General features: G+C 49.0%; 1 protein-coding gene across 2 annotated transcripts in view; it reads left to right on the top strand.

Annotated features, from left to right (window-relative positions):
* The window catches only part of PHIP (pleckstrin homology domain interacting protein), a 2,101,228-nt gene that overhangs the window by 1,363,009 nt on the left and 717,748 nt on the right, over positions 1 to 20,471 (top strand). The gene's annotated exons all lie outside the window — the stretch shown is intronic.

Here is a 20,471-nt window from a genome sequence, read left to right as displayed (position 1 = left end):
CAGCTTCAACTTTCAACTATTGGGCTTTGCATACTCTTGCGTCCCGTCCCCTTTCCTCCATACTGCATGGGCGTCCCTCACTAGGGACGGGATGCAGAACCTTTTCCCCAGAAAAAACCTTCCCTTTTAAATTTAGAGGTGCGCAGGGGTGCTCAGCCCTGGGAGCATGCGCTCCCCATTCCCCAGTCCCCTTTTCAGCGTCAACGGGCCCATTTCACCAGCGCTCCTGGGTTTGGCTTTGGCCATGTAATACCACGTGCTTTTCCCCAGAAACTTTCTACTGTCTTTTTTGTCTTTCGTCGAACTCGGTCCTCAGGCTCCACGCTCCTGCCCGGCGCATGCCCACTTCAGAGGACTTCAGCAGGAGTCCAGCCTGTGAGGGGCTCTTCCCTACTTCAGATCCCCACACTCTTTACCTCCACTGCCTTGGCCCCGACCAGGGATGGGAGGGTTGCACCACATGCGACAAACTTTCTTTGCGTGCCTTGAAGAACAGACTAGCTAAGTGGAGGGAGCTCTTCGAGAAGTCCGCTCCAGAGGATTTGAAGGACTTTGTCAGACATATTTAAAGGCCCAAGGGAGAGCCACTCTTTTCCAGCATACCCCGCAAGGGTGACTCCTTCCCAAGGAAACCCCCGAGCGGGAGGAACCTTTCAGGTTCTCAGACCAGCATGGGCTCCGAGGCTGGTTCAGATACCGGCTGCCAGGATCCTTCTGGAGGCAGTGCAGAGGGACCGCAAGGTTCTTTTGCCAGGTGTACATCCGAGGGACTACGCCCTTGTACTGGCAGCATGGCCGAAGAGGCGCCTGCACACCACATTACCGATGACTCTGCCGGGGGTGACCCACTTACCAGGCAGTGGTCTGAGGTGCAGGGTAGGTCTTATGCGCCACTGTCAAGAGTCCTGGAGGAGGCCGGGCCCAGCAAGCCAAGCACCACGACTTCGGCACGTGGCACGCAGCTCGACAAGATGGCCGACGTGCCAAACAAGATGGCCGCTCGTCTGATACTGCCAGAGGAACGGAGCAGGTGGGAGAACGAGTTACAAGGTGGGACTGGTGTCAACCAGGTACGTGGCCTACAGCTAATCCATCGGCAGCGCAGGGCATATACCCTCTGCAGCCAGCTAGACAGAATATGCAATGGCCCCAGCAGCTGCCCGCTATCGTGTCAATATCACCTGCCACCCCTCCGACCAGCGAGCACAGGTTCTTTGATAAGTTCCTCAACCTCCTGAGATCTCCCCAGATGTTGGCCATCCTTAGGGATGTTATCAGGGACATGCTCCCTCTGGCCTTGCCGCCCACGCCCATAGTCATTCCACCTATGGCTCCAGCGCTGCAGCCCCTGGTGCAGCCCCCGCTGACTCCTTCGATTCAAGCTCCCCTGCCTCCCACATTTCAGGCGGTTCCGTACCAGCCTCAGGCTTCAGTCTCCACACCTCTGCCCTCAGCGCCCAGCACCCCTCCACCTGCGCCGGACCAGCCAGACGCGCAGGTGGACACAGACGAGGAAGGAGACCCGGACGGTTCATAGTGATAATACCGAATAAAAAAATCTCGAAAACAAAAGGCCGAAAAAAAAAATATCGCATTTTTTTTAATGTTTTTTTTTCGAAATGGGAGGGCTCCCCCCAACCCCCCTTTTTTTCTATTTTTTTTTTTAACCCTTTTCTTTACTTACCTGACCCCAAAAACACATACATAAATAAATAAATAAATAAATAATTCGATGTTTTTTTTTCGAGATTTTGTTTTCGAGATTTTTGTCATTCGGTATTATGTTTTCGGCCTTTTGACTGACCACCGACCCGGACATGCCATCGTCAGCCAAGGCCTTCCACGAACGACTTGCAGGCCTGGCAGAGTACTTGGGCCTTCCTCAACCCGATCGGAACAACCGGAGGCAGGAGTACTTGCAGAAGTCCTCACCCTACGCCCCTCGGCTAGGACAGGGATTCCGATACAGAAGGACGTAGTCTCCTTGGCCAAGAAGGGGTGGCTCAAACCCCCCTCAGTCCAGCCGTTCAATCGATGCCTGGATGCCAAATAAAGGCAAATGGAGGGTGATACACTCTTGCTGTCGGCCCACCCTCAACCACACTCTTTGGTGATTGCTGCAGCGTCAATCTAATCAAAGCCTCAGTTGTCATCGGCCACCTCATCCTCAGCGATGCTAGGCAAAGAGGAGAACATCTTGGAGGCGTACAGGAAGAAGCTTTATTCCAACGCTTCGCTTAATCTTCGTCAAGCCAACGCGGATGCCATGTTTGCAGCAGTAAACCAGAGTCTTTGGCGAGAAATAGCTGACTTCCTTCTAGAACTTCCGGTGCAGAACCAGTCACGCTTCAAGGTGTGACTGGCCGAGGCTAAAATGGTGGCGCAAGACGACATGGAGTCCACCGTGGCCCACATAGACATTGCTGGCCGGGCCATACGCATCGCCTCGGACATGAGAAGGACTGCCTGGCTTTGGGCTACTAAATTCAACCTAGACGTCCAGGAGCGCATATTGGACCTTCCATTCAAGGGTGGTGACCTCTTACACTCCATTACCGATGAGGAGCTAGATAAAAAGAACAAAGTCTTTATCCTTACGAAGGTCACGTTCAAGGCCTACACCCAGTCACATCAGTCAACACAGGCGTAACCAACAAAAGGGGTTTGGGGGGGGGGAGTAAGGGCTTTTTTCAGTCCCCCTCCTGCGTAACAGCCTCAGAGGGAAAGAAGGCATGACGCGTCCCTTCGGGTCTGCTTATCGCCGGTAGTGGGGCAAGCTTGCCCTTCAAGCACAGTTCTGGCGTAAGAAGTTCGCAAACCCCTGGATATTCTCTGTAGTATCGACGAGGTAGCGCCTACCGATCTCTTCCTCTCCTCCACTCCCAAAGACTGGGACAGCAACTCTGTTGGCGGAGATTCAGTCACTCGTCGAGAGCCAGGCAGTGGAAAAGAAGTCCCAGCCTCCCAGCAAGGATTGGGCTTCTACGCCAGGATTTTCGCCGTGCAAAAGAAGAACCAGGCTGGCCTGAGAGTTGCGTTAGGCCTTTCCACCCTAAACCTCTCCCTCTTCAAAAAATCAAGATGGTTACGCCAGCACTCATAGTGGAAACATTGTGCAGGGGAGACTGGATGTGCTCCCTGGATCTGAAGGATGCCCATCTACATGTCGCGATTTTGGCAGCCGTATCGGCCCTTCCTGCGGTTTAGGATCATGGGCTGCCATTTCCAATACAAGGTGCTACCCTTCGGCCTCAACTCCGCTCCCAGGGTGATTACTAGACTCATGAATGCAGTAGCACCCCACCTCAGGGCCACCATCTATACCCGTACGTGGATGACTGGCTCGTCAGGGCAAAATCTCCGGAGGCGGTGCACCAGACCACTTCTCCAGCATGGGGTCTGGCATGGATTCACATGCTCATGAATATTCCCCATCGTCAGGCTGGGAATCCTTGGTAAAGAAAAAATCAGTTTCATTTCTGAACTGTCTTTCTCCTAACAACCAATCACTGAGCTCTGGGTCATACTGCCCCCTACCTAAGCCTCTCCTCTGGCAGCCGTCTTCAGATATTTTTACCGACGTTCAAGTGTTGGAAGTACTCGTGTTTAGTTCTCGTGATTTTACTGCATTTTATTTATTTTTTTTTTGTTTTGGGCAGTTTACTCTATTTTTCAGTCAATCGGGCCTTGTGCTCCAGGCGGATTTCGTCGAGTTTCTTCGTGGAGGCTTCCAGAAGATTCTCAGGCCTGCGCCGCAGTGACCATGTTGGAGTAAAATGATTCAACTCCCCTGTTCAGGATTTGCTCAAGCTGCGGCTTGCAGAGTGTCTTTTCGGACGACAAGCATTCTGAGTGCCTCTACTGCCTGTACCTGGCGCACGATGAGGAGGATTGTGCGTTTTGCCAGGAGATAGCCTCTTGCACGATGAAGGATCGGCAGAGGCGGCTGAATGAGTGGCTACAGGCCAAGGCCCCTGCTTTGGGTGGGTCCCAGCAGCATGCCTCTCCAGGTTCCAAGAAGGCTGAGCAGGCCTCTAAGCACTTTGAGGGCACCCCTCCCATGGGGGTCCAACAGAAGGCTAAGCACTGCAAGTCCACTGCCACCGGGAGCGCCGTTGCGATGGCTTCTTGGCGGCCAGGGTGCGTTAGATGTCTCCAGCCTCCGTCACCAGTCAACGCTCTCAGGATCTTCGGCCAAGAGGAAGTCGGACCATCCGCACACACTCAAGTAGAGGCCCAAGTCTGTCCTACCAGAGAAGTCCAAGGGGGAGCGGGGCTCAGACCCTCCCCCTAAAGAGAAGGCCAAGCAGGACAAGGCACCGGCCCTGACTGTGAGGCCCAGGTGCACCCACTGAAGGCCCAGCCTTCCATCGAGGGGGTGGTGGCATCTCTGGCAAAGGCCGCCGAGACGGCCCCACAGGATGCTACCCCTAAGGCCAGGGTGTCCCTTCTTCCCAGGAGGGGAGGCTGCGTACCGGCCCATAGAGAAGACCCCTGAGAAGAAGATGCCTGTCATCTCCCCGAGACCTTCACCACTGGAAACGAAGAAGGGGCGGGGGGGCTGGTGGCCCTCCAGGGTATGGATATCTCCTCTGAGGAGGAGCTCACTGATCTGCAAACCATCCAGGAGTAGGGAAACATAGGAAGCAGGCCCTACGGCGAGCGCGCTGACGAGATTGGCTCGTTCCAACTCGATCTCCAGAGCTTTGGAACATTTTCAGCTCGCTCCGGAGAAGGAGGGCTTCTTATATCGACGCAGAGAGGCGAAGCGGAAGACTATCCTCTCGGTCCCGCTCCTGGATGACATTTGGGACGAATGTTTGCTGCTCATGATGAACCCTTCCACGGCTCCTGCGAAGAGGGATCGCCTCGAGGTAGTACAGGGTGCCAGACTCCGCGCCCAAGTGCTTACAGACCCAGCCTTCCCCAGGAAGAAGCCCTCGGCTGGTTCGGCCTTGGCGGCTGCTACCCCACCAGACCGCGCGGGCAAGAAGTTAGATGCCATGGGACGACGGGTCATCTATTTGGCAGCGACTACCATCAAGGCCCGCCGACGGTTCAAGATTGCTCCCATCTTGGACTTCTGATGGAATGACAAGAGGTCGGAAGCGTTGGAGATTCTGCAGGAAGGTGAGGTGGCGTCGCACCATGCCATCACCGTGGCCACGGACAGCGCCGACGTGGGCTTCCACCAGATGGGCTATCCAAACACAAAGGAGAGGTGGAGGGATATACAATTCACAAGCATACCCTCGAACTAAGGGATCAACCCTTAACACTTTGAAACACAAAGCTTGTGTTTGTGATTACTACTTTAAAGGGGAGAGTTCTCTTCCGGTACCATATTCACTAATGGTATTGAAGAAGACCATTGCTTCGAAACAAATTTATGAAAAAATATACATATTTTATTTTTCAAGTACATACAAATATAAAAAAAACACCTTGGGGTGTATTGTTAGTATGTCTATTAAGTCTCCTACATTGAAGCTCAAAAAGACACACGTTCACTGCGGTGTAAGCATGAGCTTTCCCCCTCCAACGGTTTAAGTCTGTTAGTTCAATTACTTATCCGTTAAAGTGTCTTGTGCTGTGCTAATATTCACACTCAGCCATACCTCATTAAACACATCTCACTCAATCTCAAGTTCCATTCACTTTCATAGTCTCACTCAACAACCACACGATGTGCCCAACATGTTTCTTTCCGATCTTTGTGTCTTATGTCTAGTGCTCGGAAATTCTTCAGGGGCTTGTGTAAGGGGTTAGTAAAGCATACATCACATCTCAGTAACAATAAAAACCGGAAACTCAAGGGTTTCCACTAGAAACAATTAATTTGCAATGTCTTTGTCAGGGTTGCAGTTTATTCTTAGTTCATGGGTTTGTGTTACCCTTTGGTCAGTTTAACCGGAAGAATGTCTCCACCTATCAAGGAGTAATAAACGGAGAATAGGAGTATCAATAACCTACTCACACTATTCAGCTCTCAGACAACTGTTGATTATTAACAGGAATCTTGGTTTAAAGTCTAGTGACATCATATTACAGTCAAGTACACATGTGCATTTAGAACGGTTCCTTTAGTGCCAGTTCGTCTCGGTTTTTGCTTTTAGGGCTTATCTTATACCCTACATTGTTCATATGCCTGTGTCCCCATTGGTTCTACTCATACTCTATTGGTTCTCTCCAGGGAGAGGTGGGGGCCTATACTCAGTTATTCACTAGTGATCGAAAAAAACGCTGGTATAGTCCACTCACCGTTTTTTGTGTGAGCTGTATGTTGATTGCCTCGTATCGGTATATGTGAGTTGTAGAAGAGAGAAGGACCCATCAGGTACAGAATCGCTAGTTCTCATGTGGTTTGGTTCATCTATTCTATTGGGGGCTTACCCAACTGAACGGGTCCCTATGCCGGAATCTTCAAGAGGAGGTGAAGTTTCTCTTTCTTTTCAATTCAGTTCCCGTGTTCCGATTGTCAATCTAGGCTTGGCTCGTGTGTAGCTAGAGAGGGAAGCACAAGCATGCTATTGTTAATTGCTTCTTGCCTATATTTCCATACAGTAGTTGTTGGAGCTGATTAGTATTGTTCTATCAGTCTTGCCTCCATGCAGTTTCGAACTCGTCTCCTTTCATTCTAGAAGGAAATCGTACAGCCAGGATACTTTCTATAGGAAGAAAATCGGAGCTAATTGTTTGTCCGCTAGTTTGTGCATAATAGTTCAGTATCACTACAAAATATATCTTTAGCAATTCTATTGTCTGACGCAAACCCCTCATTATAAAGGGTACCAATGTCCCTTTTCACAGCAACCGCAGAACTATATTAGCCACCAGATGGGCAACAGCGTTTGCCTTCGTCGTCGTGGCTGGCTCAAGGCCACCAACCTTCGGCAAGACTTTCAGTCGAAGGTTCTGGACATGTCCTTCGACTGGGACAATTTATCCGGAAGGCTGTGGATGAGTCTCTCCAAGCCATAAAGACAGACTTGGAGACGGCGCATGCTTTGGGCACTCTTCAGCAATGGAAATAGTCCTTTCGGACCTCAGGCAGCAACCGCCAACCCTCCTGTTCTTCCGCCCAGGAGACCAACAGGGGCAGCTCCAAGACCTTTGGAGTAGGATGTAGTCATTGCCAGGGTCTCCAAGATGGCCCATCGACGTTCAAGCAGGATTGAACCGGCCGTGGAGTCGGGCCTCCACCCGTGCACCCCGGTGGGAAGCCGGCTGGCGAACTTCGTCAGCATGTGTAAGTCCATCTCCACCGACTGTTGGTTGCTGGACGCTCTCGCCCGCGGACACACCCTGGAATTTCAACGGAAGTGTCCCCGAATACCACGGTTGTCCTGAAAGGAAAACCACATCCCTCAGCTGTTGCTGGAGGTGCGGGCCATGCTAAGGAAAGGCGCGATGGAGCTCCTCCCGAAGAGGCTCCGGGGCTCCGGAGTGTACTCTAAGTACTTAATCGTCAGAAAGAAGACTGGGGGCTGGAGGCCCATTCCCGACCTTCGTCAACTGAACAAATGCATCAATTCCCAAAAATTCCAGATGGTTACTCTTCAGCACGTGCTCGGACAGCTGGAAGAGGGGGATTTCCTGTCGTCGTTGAACTTGGAGGATGCATACTTCCACATCCCCATTGACAAAGGACACCAAGTTCCTGCGTTTTGTGGTGCAAGGAAACACTACCAATTCAAGGCCCTTCCCTTAGGATTGAAGTCGGCGCCAAGGGTCTTAACTAAGTGCCTGGCGCCAGTGGCGGCGCAGTTGCGACTACGAGGGATTCACGTCTACGCTTTTCTGGACGACTAGCTCATTCGGGCCAGCTCGAAGGAGATTGCCGTCGACCACACGACGAAGACTGCACCTGCTGACGGAGCTGGGGTCCTCTGTGAACTATGCAAAGTCCTGCTTGATTCCATTGCAGGCATGCTGTTTCTGGGATCCTGACTCAACACTGTGTCGTGCCTGGCGTCTCCGTCAGAGGAGAGGATAGTGGCCATCTTGGGCACAGTACAAAGACTGTTGGCCCTGAGGATCGCAAGGGTGAGGTCCATCAACTCTCTGCTCGGCATGATGTTGTCGTGCACATACCACATTCGGCTGTGCAGGCTGCGAATGCGTCCACTACAGGAGTTCCTTGACACCTGTTGGATACAAGTGTTGGGAAGCTTCGAGCACAAGATCCCGCTCAACAAGAGTTTTCGCCGAGCGATACAGTGGTGGGGAGTTCGCGCACATTTGTCGGGAGGTGCAGATTTCCAGACCCCACCTCACAAGGAGACGGTTACGACAGACTGTTAGGCAGAATCCTGTGCAGTGCCCTTAGGGACCACTACACACAATTAAGACTACAGGTGGCAATACAAGTTGTACCTTTGGTACAAGCCTGTACTACTATGTCAGAGTGGTAGCAGTGGCGGAGCAGCCAGGCTTACTTCAAGAGTATATGAGCAGTAGCAGAGATTACACAAAGGGACCACAATTACTGTGACGTAAGCAAACTCTGACTCAAGGTTTCAGGTAGAAAAATATAAGGACATTTATTTTTAAACCATTTGTTATAAACACAACACTTCTAGTAAACTTAAACACAAACCACACGTCAAATATATTACAACTAACCAATCGCACTTTGTACAGTATGTCTCAAGGTAAGTACCCTGTGTTTGGATGAACCGGTGTTACGAACAAAACACGTTACCGCGAATACGATTGCGATCACTTTTTGACAGTTCGGTCTACTAAATAAATGTGTATCCGTGACATGAAATGCTACCGGGCCAAAAACACACTTCTCACCTGAGATACCCAGAGGGAGTTGGTGGCAAAAATCACAGGCAATATTTTGGTTAGGGAGACAGAATCGAGAAACACTCGGAGACAGGAGTTCAAGAGTCAAAGGGCCGGAGCCAGGGTCAAGTGACACCGGGGACCTGTTGCCGAAGATCACACAGTCCGACAGTTCAAGATTCAATGTAGCCAAGAGTACTTCGATATTGTCAATGTTCGGAAGCAAAAGTTATAAGGAGGGAAGACAAGGGCAAGCCTTGGAGATGAAGAAAAGGGTTTCACCCAGTTTCCTCAAGCAGAACACAGTACCTTATTCCAATGGTGCAGCTGGTGCCCTGGCAGTTGTTCCTGTTGGTTTCCCGCAGACCCACGATTCCTGGAGCTTCGTTGTGAAGGACGACGTCTGACAGGGGTCTGCATCACACAGGAATGAAGCCGGCAGCAGCGAAGATGAATAAAAGGTGCGCTCCTTAAAAACAGGAGAGGCTCTTCAAATAGCTATCCGGACCACTACAACAGTGTGCAGCGATTTCGACCAAGGAAGAGGATCCTCTGGCTGTGGAAGAAGAGCTGGTTATCCCCACCAGGCTCAAGGGAAGAAGAACCCGGACTGGATCTTCTGTTAGTCGTCGAAGGGTAGATAGCTCAGGACTTCTAGCCCAAGAGACCTGCCTTTTATGCGCAAAACCCCCATTCACAAAGCCTGGCTGTCCATCACCCAGCAGAGGGTTGTCCAGCCTGGACAACCACCTCAGCCAATCATGGCAAAGTGCGACTTGGGTTTCCTAGGATACCCTGTGTAGGGGGTGACTACACCCCTCCCTCACGTTCAGCCCACCTAGACGCCCAGGCGCCTGGTGGAGAGCTTCTGAGCAGAAGCCCGTCAAAGGACGGTGAACAAAGAAGGCAAACCTAGTTTGCCGCGCAAAGTAAAACACAAGAAGGACTTTAACAAAAAGAAATGGCGAATAAACCCAACCGGTGCCAAAAGAAAGACAATTTGGTCAAGCGGGTTTATGTTCGAGGCTAATACAATAGCCAAAAACAATACCATGTTTATCTAATATAATCGGGGTAGAAAAGTTAGGGTAGATACCACTGCCACCAGCCAAGTCTAAATGTTAAAAGAGAGAAACAATGCTCTAGGAGGTACAGATAAAAAGGGATACGAATTAACCCTTTTCAGTACTCCATGGAAGATGGGGTGTACTGGATCTGTGGTAGATTGACTACGTAAAGTTTATGGCAACTTTACCTTTTTCTGGGGGACTGTAGTCAGCCTCAGAAATGGCGTCGGGGGGGGGAGTCTCAAAGACAACCCTGTGCCACGGCACTGAAGGTGCTGTGTCGCACACAAAAGAAGGGGGCTACTGAAGTGGTGTACTTCAGAGACCACAATCGCAAAAAAGGGAAATACACATGGCAAAACACAGGTAAGAGTGGGGAAAAGCTCACACTCTTACCAAGTGGAAAAAAATAAACTCCAGAAGTCCAGCAAAGCTGCTGGGGGACTCACTAGGTGAGGGAAATTAGCCATAAATGAGAATTCTCCCTAACAGGAAAGAGGTGTCCAGGCAGTCACTGCAAACAGGCCTGGACGTAGCAGACTGCATTGGCCGGTCAATAGTGTCGGCAGTGGTACTTGGGAGACAGGCTAACCTGCGTTTCTTGGGGTTTCCCTGAATGTCCAGAATAGGTTCCTGGACATTCCCTTTGAGGGGAAATTCCTCTTCGACCCAAAGTAATGTCCCTGGAGAAGTTCAAAGAGTTGAAGCTTGCGCAAAATCGCTGGGCCTAGCTGCGCAGCCTGCTTTTAGCTTTGCTTCTAGGGGCAAGCGCTACAGATCTTACATCCCTTACGGCAGGAAGCCACAGCTCCCACAAGCCAGCCAAGGGCAGAAGCGTTTCTCGCCCTCCGAAAGGGGCAGGGGGCTTTCAGAGGCCAGCAGGCAGAGGCAGCAGTGGCGAGGGTGACTCAGTCCTCAAAGCTGCTTTGATTTTCCCCTCCCACAACTCACCAGTTGGAGGACGGCTGTCCGAGCATTGGCCCCAATGGCTGGAGATTACCTGCAAAGCCTGGGCCTTGCTGCTCATTTGGTGGGGTTATTGTCTGCCCTTCAGAAAACCTTTGTGCATGCCCCCACCACTTCCATGCCAACCGAAACAGGACCTCATGGAAGAACTGCAAGCCCTGTTGAAGGGTGTTATGGAAGAGGTACCGCCCGAGCAGAGAGGGTCGGGCTGGTATTCCTTGGATTTCCTGGTACCCAAGAAGGCATGACGTCTACTTCCCATTCTGGACCTCAGGTCCTTTAATAAGTTCCTGAGGAAAGACAAATTCAGGATAGTGACGTTGAGAGAGAGAGTCAGTCTCCGCACTCTTGAGTTGCAGGACTGCCTGCTGTCCATAGATCTTTAGGTAGCTTATTTCCATGTGCCGCTGCATCACAAGCGCAGGAAGTGGTATGCAGTGTTAATAACGAAAAATGAACAAGGACAAACATTTTCAGTGACACCTGAATAATGACAGAAAAGTCAAAACAAAAAGTACTTTATATTTCCAATAAAACATATAACAAAAGTAAAAGAGTATATGGGGTTGGGGGTAAAGGATCACAGGACTTTTTTCGTTATTAAAGTGTCACTGAAAATGTATGTTATTTTGGTTGTTTTATAAGTACGTGGAACCACAGACAGTTCCTAAGGTTCCTCATAAGGGACAGGCACTATCAGTTCAAAGTGCTTTCCTTTGGGTTGACCTCCGCTCCAAGGGTCTTCAAACTCATGGCAGTAGTCGCGGCTCACCTCAGGAGATCCGGTGTCCACGTATTTCTATACATGGACGACTGGCTGATCCGAGGGAAGTCAGGAGAGAGGGTTTTGTCCCATTTAGAGGACACCTATTCAGTACTCCACATGCTGGGCTACCCCCTGAACGTGCAGAAGTCCCACATGACACCAATTCAAAGGCTCCAATTAATCGGAGCACTGCTAGAAACCTGGGTAGGAAAGGCTTTCCCACTGGAGGAGAGAGTAATCAGCATTGCAGAGATAGAGCGTCTGTTCCAGAACCACACCACCTTACCAGCGGCATCATTCCTCCGCCTCTTAGGCCTCATGACCTCCTGTATTTTTCTATTGCCAAAGGCCAGGCTGCGAATAGGATCTTTACAGTGGCTCCCACGAGGTCAGTTGTCCCAGTACCTCAGAATCCTCAAGGACCCCCTGGGGGTGTCCAGGTCAGTGATTGTGAACTGTGTTGGTGGGCCAACAGCAGCAATTTACTGGCAAGGGAACCCTTCTGGCCTGTGTGGCCTCAGGCCCGAGTGGTCACGAATGCGTCTCTGAAGGGCTGGGGCGCTCACTGCTAGAACTTGCAGGTGAGCAGCCTTTGGTCAGCGATGGAAGCCAGTTATCAACAGACTGGAGTTGCGAGCCATCAGGTTAGCCCTGAAGGCGTTTGCTCCATTTCTGAAGGGGAAGCATATCCTGATACTGTCGGACAACACAGTGGCCATGTACTACAAGTAGAGTGGCGTGCACTCCCTCCCCCTCTTCAGAGAGGTGATGCAGCTGTGTTTCTAGCAATTGGAGAACCAGTTCTCAGTCTGGGCATTTCATCTGGTCGGGAACCGAGAACAGTTTCGCAAATGCTCTAGCAGGTAGGGCACTGTCTCACACGAGTGAGAAGTGTGCTAGGAGGTCCTGGAAGAGGTCTTCTCTCTCTCTGGTGTACCTCAACAAGAAATGCAAACAGTTTTGCTCGAGGGAGTTCCCAGTGAACGGCGCACTAGGGGATGTGTTTCTAGTGGAGTGGACCTTCCCCCTCCTCTATGGCCTCCCTCCGATCCCTGTCATTCCGTGGGTTCTCAGGAGGTTGAGGAGGGTTCCAGCAACCATGATCTTCATAGCCTTGGCTTGTGCGTGAAGGACATGGTACTGTGATGTTCTGGATCTTACCCTCTGCCACCTCTCTGCCTGGATATCCTAACCCAGTTGGAAGGGCGGGTGCTCCACTCGACCTCCGAGTCCCTCAACCTACATGTGTTGCTCTTGAGAGGATGAGATCTATGATGACTGGGACCTCTCTGAGGAGATGCTTGAGGTGTTTCTCGCTTCATGCAGACAGTCTACAAGATCCCTGCACGTGCAGGTGGAGAGGATTTGAGGTGTGGTGCAGAGAACGTGAAATTGGCCCTGTTTCTTGCGCCTTCAGGTCACCACAGTCAAAGGATATTTGGCGATGTGTCTGCGTTCAAGAGGTCTCCAGATGAAGGTCCTTTTTCTATGATCCTGATTGTGGGCCAATTCCTGAAAAGCCTTGTGAATACGTTTCTGCTGGTTCTTTTTGTTGTCCCAGATTGGGACTTGAATCTGGTTCCTACTTTCCTGATGGGGGCTCCCTTTGAGCCCATGCACTCTTGTTCTTTGCGGCTGCTTATGCTGAAGACAGCCGCCTTGGTTGCCATTACTTCGCCAGCGGTTCAGTGAGTTGCAGGCCCTCTGCTGTAAACACCCTTACTTGCCATTCTTTCGTGAAAAGGTTTCGCTTAAAGTAACGCTGGAATTCCTTCCAAACGTGGTGTCTGCGTTTCACCTTTCACAGGCCATAGATCTGCCTGTATTTTACCCACCTCTGCACCCCTCTAAGGAAGAGGAGCGTTTCCACCGGTTGGATCCCAAAAGGGCCTTACATTTTTGATGATGCAAGGATGGCAGAATACAGGAAGATGGATAATTTATTTGTTGTCTATTTCTCAGCCAGAAAAGGTCTAGCTGTACCCAGCCAACACTTTCCCGATGGATCGTCTTATGTATTGCAGAATGTTACCAATCCGCAGGCAGGTAACTGCCTCTTGGCATCAGAGCCCACTCGACCAGAGGGGACTCTGCATCTACAGTCATCTACAAGGGGGGTTCCAGTTAGGGACATTTGCCGGGAGACAACTTGGTCCTCACTCCATACAAGGCACTATAGCCTGGATCTCGCCTGTGGGGCTGATGCGAGCTTTGGAAGGGCGGTGCTGCAAAACCTTTTGCTATGTGCTTTCTTCTCTCCTCCCTTGTTCCACTGCTTTGGGATTCTATCTGATGAGGAATCTGCGGGAGAAAGGCAATCCATTGAAGGAGAAATTACTCACTATAACGTTTTCTATGGATTCTTCTCCCGCAGATTCCTCATCACCCCTCCCATCCATCCCCACTCAGAAAGCATTAGCAGTTGGTGCATGCCTACTTCTGGAGAGGGGACATTTAGTGATGGTCCTAGAGTTAGTTTTCTGTCTAGCAAGCAGCATATCTTTCTCATTCTCTAGTTAAAAATAAAATAATATTTTAAGATGGTGGCAAAGTTTTTCGACTAAGTCTATGTATCTCTATAGGATCCTTGCTAGTTAACCTTCTATTGGCTTTGTGACCTTCTCACAATTTTCCTCTGCAGCGGTGGAGTTCGGGGGGGTGGGGTGGGAACTGAAATAAGGGGTGTAGATGTATACAATGCCGTGCGTCACTTCCGGAGCCAACAATCCGAGCACAAGCAGGACGGATCGACAGCCGAGTTGAGGTCCACTACGCCACCTGTCGAATAATTTTCCAACCACCAAAGCATGATGAGGAGGCCTATCTGATGAGGAATCTGCGGGAGAAGAATCCATAGAAAGAATATTACAGTGAGTAATTTCTCCTTGTGTCTTTAAGAGGACACCTGACCAGGGCTTGTTTTTTACACTACCTTTTGGGTATTCAGTTCCTTAAAGGACTAACACATGACTTTCCTCCTTAACCTTTCATGATGAAAGCATGCGACATCAACCTGTTATTGACCTTTCTGAAGGGCATACTCTTGCCCGCTCAGTTATCTTTCTTGGAAAACGGACTTTTTGATGGCTGTTATGTCATCAGAGTGCAGAGTTGGGTGTGTTTTAGGTCCTGTTGTGTAAACCACCATTTACTGTTTTTAGCAGAGAAACAGTGATGCTTTTCCTTCCTTCCTTCCCATGGTAGTGGCACTTTCATCCAAGACAAACATTACATCTTCCAGCTTTTTATCATCCTCCTTCTCATCCATTTAAAGTCGAAGACAGACTACACAGATTGGACCCTATATTTTCAGAACTAGAAGATTCAGGATTGACTACCAGCTCATTTTGGAAAATGCTGGACTTTAAATGGGAAAGCCATCACAAAACAAACTGTCTTTAGATGAATTGTGTTGGCTATTTCAGACTCTGACAGGTAGTCATGTTTTGCATTTAGCCTAATTGTGTGAAGTAGTCATGTTTTGCATTTAGCCTAACTGTGCGAGGTAGTCATGTTTTGCATGTGGCCTAGATGTGTGAGGTAGTCATGTTTTGTATTTGGCATTATTGTGTGAGGTAGTGATATTTTGCATTTAGCCCAACTGTGAGGTAGTCATGTTTTGCATTTAACCAAATTGTGTAGGGTAGTCCTGTTTTGCATTTGGCTTAATTGTGTGAGGTGGTCATGTTTTGCATTTTCCCTAATTGTGTGAGGTGGTCATGTTTTACATTTAGCCTTACTGTGTGAAGTAATCATGTTTTGCATTTAGCCTAACTCTGTGAGGTAGTCCCATTTTGCATTTGACATGGTTGTGTCAGGTAGTCATGTTTTGCATTCAGCCTAATTGTGTGAGGTAGTCCTATTTTGCATTTTGCCTAATTGCGTGAGGTGGTCATGTTTTGCCTTTAGCTTTTCTCTGTGGAGTAGTCGGGTTTTACATGTAGCCTAATTGTGTTGGGGTAGTCATGTTCTGCATTTAGCCTAACTCTGTGAGGTAGTCATGTTTTGCATTTTGCCTAGTTGTGTGAGGTAGTCATGTTTTGCACATGGCCTATTTGTGTGAGGTAGTCATGTTTTGTATTTGGGATTATTGTGTTGGGGTAGTTATATTTAGCATTTAGCCTATTGTGTTAGGTAGTCATATTTTGCATTTGGCATGGGTGTGTCAGGTAGTCATGTTTTGCATTTGGCCTAATTGTGTGACGTGGCCAGGTTTTGCATTTGGCCTAATTGTGTAAGGTGGTCATGTTTTGCATTTGGCATTGTTGTGTGAGGTAGTCCTGTTTTGCAACCAAAGTTTGCATTTAGCCAAATGTGTTAGGTAGCCAAAGTTTGCATTTAGCCAAATGTGTTAGGTAGCCAAAATTTGCATTTAGCCAAGTGTATTAGGTAGCCAAAGTTTGCATTCAACCGAGGTGTGCAAAATAGCCATATTCTGCATATGGCCTAAGTGTGCAGGATGGCCAGAGTTTGCCTTTGGCTCAAGTTGGTAATGTGAGAAACTTGAGGCGTTTCTCCCAAGCTATTCCCAGGAATCGTTTGCTCAGGTGGCATGGGGAGGGCCATCGCTCTTGGAACCCAACTCTGGAGGCGAACGAGCGAGGATCACCAGACAGGGGTTCCTTGGGGTCTATGGGCGACGCGCATTTGGGTGAGAAATGGTATTCCTCCCATTCCGATACACCCCTACCCGACATCCCCTCAGTTGTCATGAAATATTGTCAGCAGAGTCCCATCATACCCAAGTAACTTTCTGTAAGGAAAAGGAGAAAACTACCAGGGAAAGTAAAACCCAATAGAAAATCCATTCATCCATCACAATCAATTTACTCCCTTTATCCTGATGAAAATCTACATGTTTTTCCATGATCTCCAGGAAAACCTACAACTCGCACAATCCCTGCTTCCATTCTAGACGTCCAACTACTGGGACGAAGAAGAGACAGATGGGAGTCATAAGGATTACCCATAGGAATCAATTGGGCACTGGATTCCTAAGGCCAGTCTCCATGTTGTCCCGATAATGAGGTCAGGCAGAGTCAGGCGGGGGGACAACTACTCACCACTGACTCCAATCAACTCTAGCTGGGAGTATAAAAGCAGCTGCCAGAAACGGCATTTTGAGTGAGTTGGGGATGATGGAGGAAGCAGAGAAGCCACAAGGGAGGAGCCAGAGCAAAAGCAACCCTGGAAGGCTTGGAGTAGGAAGAACTGCCAGGATACTAAGGATGTAAGCACCAGAGAGGCTGCAGTGTGGCGTGGAACCTATACATCCAGAAGGCTATCCCTGGGGCAGTTGAGACAGCCTCACCATGCTCAACCCAGAACTGCTCCCCTGGGTCAGACTCAAAGACCCAGGCTCATGAGGGGCAGGTAGTGAGACCCTGACCTCAGGAGAAAATCCCATTTGAACACTGATGCACTCTGGGATTTGAAGTCTAAAAATATTTATTTTGAGAATAGTGAGAGTAGGCTGAGCCCGATTGAGGGAGACCCCCAAGGAGTCAAGAGCGAGGGGGTGTACCAGAGAAAGCTGTACTTCTACGGCATAGGCGAAGGAGAGACCAGGGGGCTGTCGAGAGACTGCTATCGCCTAGACGCCAAGGGGGCTATGCAGGCCAGCCCAGCAGAGAAGGAGTAAGATGGCATACAGTGCTGCAAGGTTACCAGCGTGTCCTCCCGGATGAACAGCAGAGTTCGGGAGGCGCTTAGGCTGAAAGAGTAACATGCTTTGACTCCGACATCAAACAGACACAATAAAAGGAGACTCCTAAACCCAACCGGTGAGTTAATTGAAGCAGCAAAAGTCTGGTCTGTGGTTTGGAGTGCTTGCAACATTGAAGGTGAGCTTTGCTTTATGAAAACTACAAGTACCAAAAGGCATTATATTTAATAAATTGTGAATGAAAGAGGTCCTGCGACGGGTCAGGCAAAATCCTGCACACAGTCAAAAGTTTTCGATTTGTGATGCAGAGAGGGGGACTCGAACCCAATGGATGGAAGTCCAATAAAAAGGTAAAGAAAGCTATGGGAAGGGAAGCCTGGAAGTTGGGAAGGGGGCAGACCCTCCCTCTCCCTTAGGTGCTTTAAAGTTAGTTGAGACTCCAGAGGAACGTGCCCCACAAGGCCGTGATCAGAGGCCGGCACATGGGTGCATGTTATTTCACTTTGGCCAAAGCATGACCCGGCCCATTCCCGCGTGACCACGAGTTATAGCCCATATAACTGAACCCTGATCCCTGAACTCCATGACACCAGGTGCCCTTTGACCACCGACCAGTCCTGAAATATCCGAATAGGATGGACAGGATGTATTGTTACAGCGACAATCCTGTGATTTGTATTGCAAGGTGCTGGGAGTGATAAATTATAGTTCAAAATGAGGGTGGGGACGTTGGAGCCGGATGGTGCAGTGGGAGGGAGTGAAATGTGAAGGTTGGATTGCCCTGTAACATTCTGTGTGTCTGTTTTGAAGCCTGTCAAGTGCACGGTATGAGTGATAAACAAGCTGTATAGTAGGAGTATAATTTGTTGTCTGACCTTCGACGTGTTAAGATGATGAGCCCTGCAGCACCCATGTGATGGAAGATAGACGGGCTGGGATTAATAAACTGTCATCCCATATGGATAAAGGCAGCACCTTTATAGGGTCCATCCAATCAGCCACGCGGGTTGTCACTGTATGCATTGTGTCATTTGCGACGATGTTTTGCTTTAAATGTTTTTGCTTGTACCTTTTTTGGCAGAACGTTCTTAGCCGCAGAGTTTTTTTTGCTGTTGGTCTCATCTGCGCATGAGATTAAACTTGTTATCTTTACAAGATCGACTAGCGGGTTGTATTCTCTGGTGTGAGCGTTCAGGGGCTAGCTTTCAAAGTGAACTGATGAAGGTTTGAGCCTGATCAAGGGGAACCTTTAATTGAAGAGTGAACGTTTATTAAGGAACTTGTGTGTTACCTGTGTAAAACCCAGGAAGTTTAATCTGGACTTGGAGTCGGGGCTGGGGGGGCTGGGCGGGGGAGGTGCCGATGGGTCAAGCCCCCTGAACTGATAGCTGAATGCCTAAAGGCCAAGAAAGCTCTGGAAAGACAGGGTCGACAGTTTAAGGTGTATTTGCATAGTTAAAAGTGTGTTGCTACGCCAAGTGTTCCACATCACCCACGTGCTGTACAACGTGGGGCAAGGACATTGTGTTAAGGTGAGTCTGAGCCCAGCGGAGGGGGACCTTGGTTGAACAATAAATCACCCGAGAAGTTGTACATGTGAAATGCTGAGAAGAAAGGAACTTTAATGTTTGTTGTGTCGCATTAGGCCCTCTGAAATAAGAGACTTTGAATGGCAAAGAGACTTTGGCACAGAAGGCCCAGATGCTGAGGTTTTGAACTGCATCCTCGTGCTAGAGAAGCCAGAGACTGTGCTAAGCTGGAGTGTGCCGCCTTGTCCTGTGCTGGAAACATGGGAAAGGGAAGCCAGTGGCTCAAATGTCCTGACATAATTTCTTGAACACTTTTTTATTTTGCATAACATTGTTTCCCACACTATTTGTATTTAGCAGTAAGGGTTGGCAATAGATTTATTAGTATAGGCCCTTTTTATTTCGACAAGACCCTAGGACTTCATTATTATTATTTGATGGTCGTAGCTTGCTCCCACTTTAGATTTAGGATTAGATGGGCATTTTTCAAAACATTTTTGAAGTTCAATAAACAGCCTTGAACTGTGATCACTTGTTATCTTACTGTTGATACCATAGTTTCCTTACAGTAAGGTAGCCAAAGTTTGCATCTAGCTAGTTGCCATTCTACAGATGATTGAAGCAATATGTTAACAGAAACAAATTGATTGAGCATTGAATGTGATATTTGTACAGCTAAAATAGACAAGTGAGAGCATGTGGTTGTTCAAAGGTCAACCCTTGGGTTTTCTTTTGCAAGTAATTAGTTCCTCTCAGTACTAACACTCTTGGGGACCATTCAGCTTCCCCACCGAAACCTTCTTGAGAAAAGCAGGCAATGGAAGTAAAGCAGAAGGCTCTAATCCCCAAAAGGTCCGGACAGTGTTAAAAAACAAGCAAATGAATGGAGTTTCATAGGAATCTATGGAGGTGAATGGTGAAAAAGAAAATCATTCCTAACAGTTTCCTGCCCTAGACTAGGGGCAGGGGAATCGAATCCATCCCTGGATGGGTTTCCTGTTCAAGTCTGTTATACATCCTGTACAGCCCATCATCATTGCTGTGTTAAGTTTTCAGGGCATAGGCCAGGTACTCATGGACCACCTGAACATTTTTTAGGATTCTCTCCCTTTATGTTCATTAGCCATTTTAAGGGCTTATGGTGAGTCTGTGCTCTGAAGTTAGTCCCAAAGAGGTTGGGCCTCAGCTTCTTAAGGACCCACACGATGGAAAAATACTCAATTTCAACTGTGGCCCACCTTAACTCTGTCCTTAAGCCAATGACTGATGAAACATATAGAGTGTTCCATGCCTTTGTCATCTAGCTGAGAGAGGACTGCTCCTATTCCAGTGTTGGAGGCATCAGTTTGCACTATAAAAGGTCTCTGTTAGTCATGTGCCCTGGGAACAGGTGCCTGGTAAAGGGAATCCTTCAAACCCTGAAAGACCTTCTCACACTCAATATACAAAGTAACCTTTTTAGATTTGTTTGAGAGTGATGCAGTTAAAGGGTCATGTACGGTTCCTTAGTCTGTCATAGAATTCCTGTAATACCCATTGAGGCCTAGAAAAGCTCTCACCTGGGTTTGGGTTGTGGGAGTTGCCCATTCCTGTACAGCTTGTACTTTTCTGGGTAGAGGCTGAATTGTTCCCCGACCAACCTCATGCTCAAGGTAGGTCACTGCACCTTGACCAATCTGGCATTT

The sequence above is a fragment of the Ambystoma mexicanum genome, chromosome 4p, assembly GCF_040938575.1.
Source record: "Ambystoma mexicanum isolate Mex_15411 chromosome 4p, UKY_AmexF1_1, whole genome shotgun sequence".
Classification (NCBI taxonomy): domain Eukaryota; kingdom Metazoa; phylum Chordata; class Amphibia; order Caudata; family Ambystomatidae; genus Ambystoma; species Ambystoma mexicanum.
The sequence above is the reverse complement of the archived record's forward strand: the minus strand, read 5'-3'. Positions and strand labels throughout refer to the sequence as shown.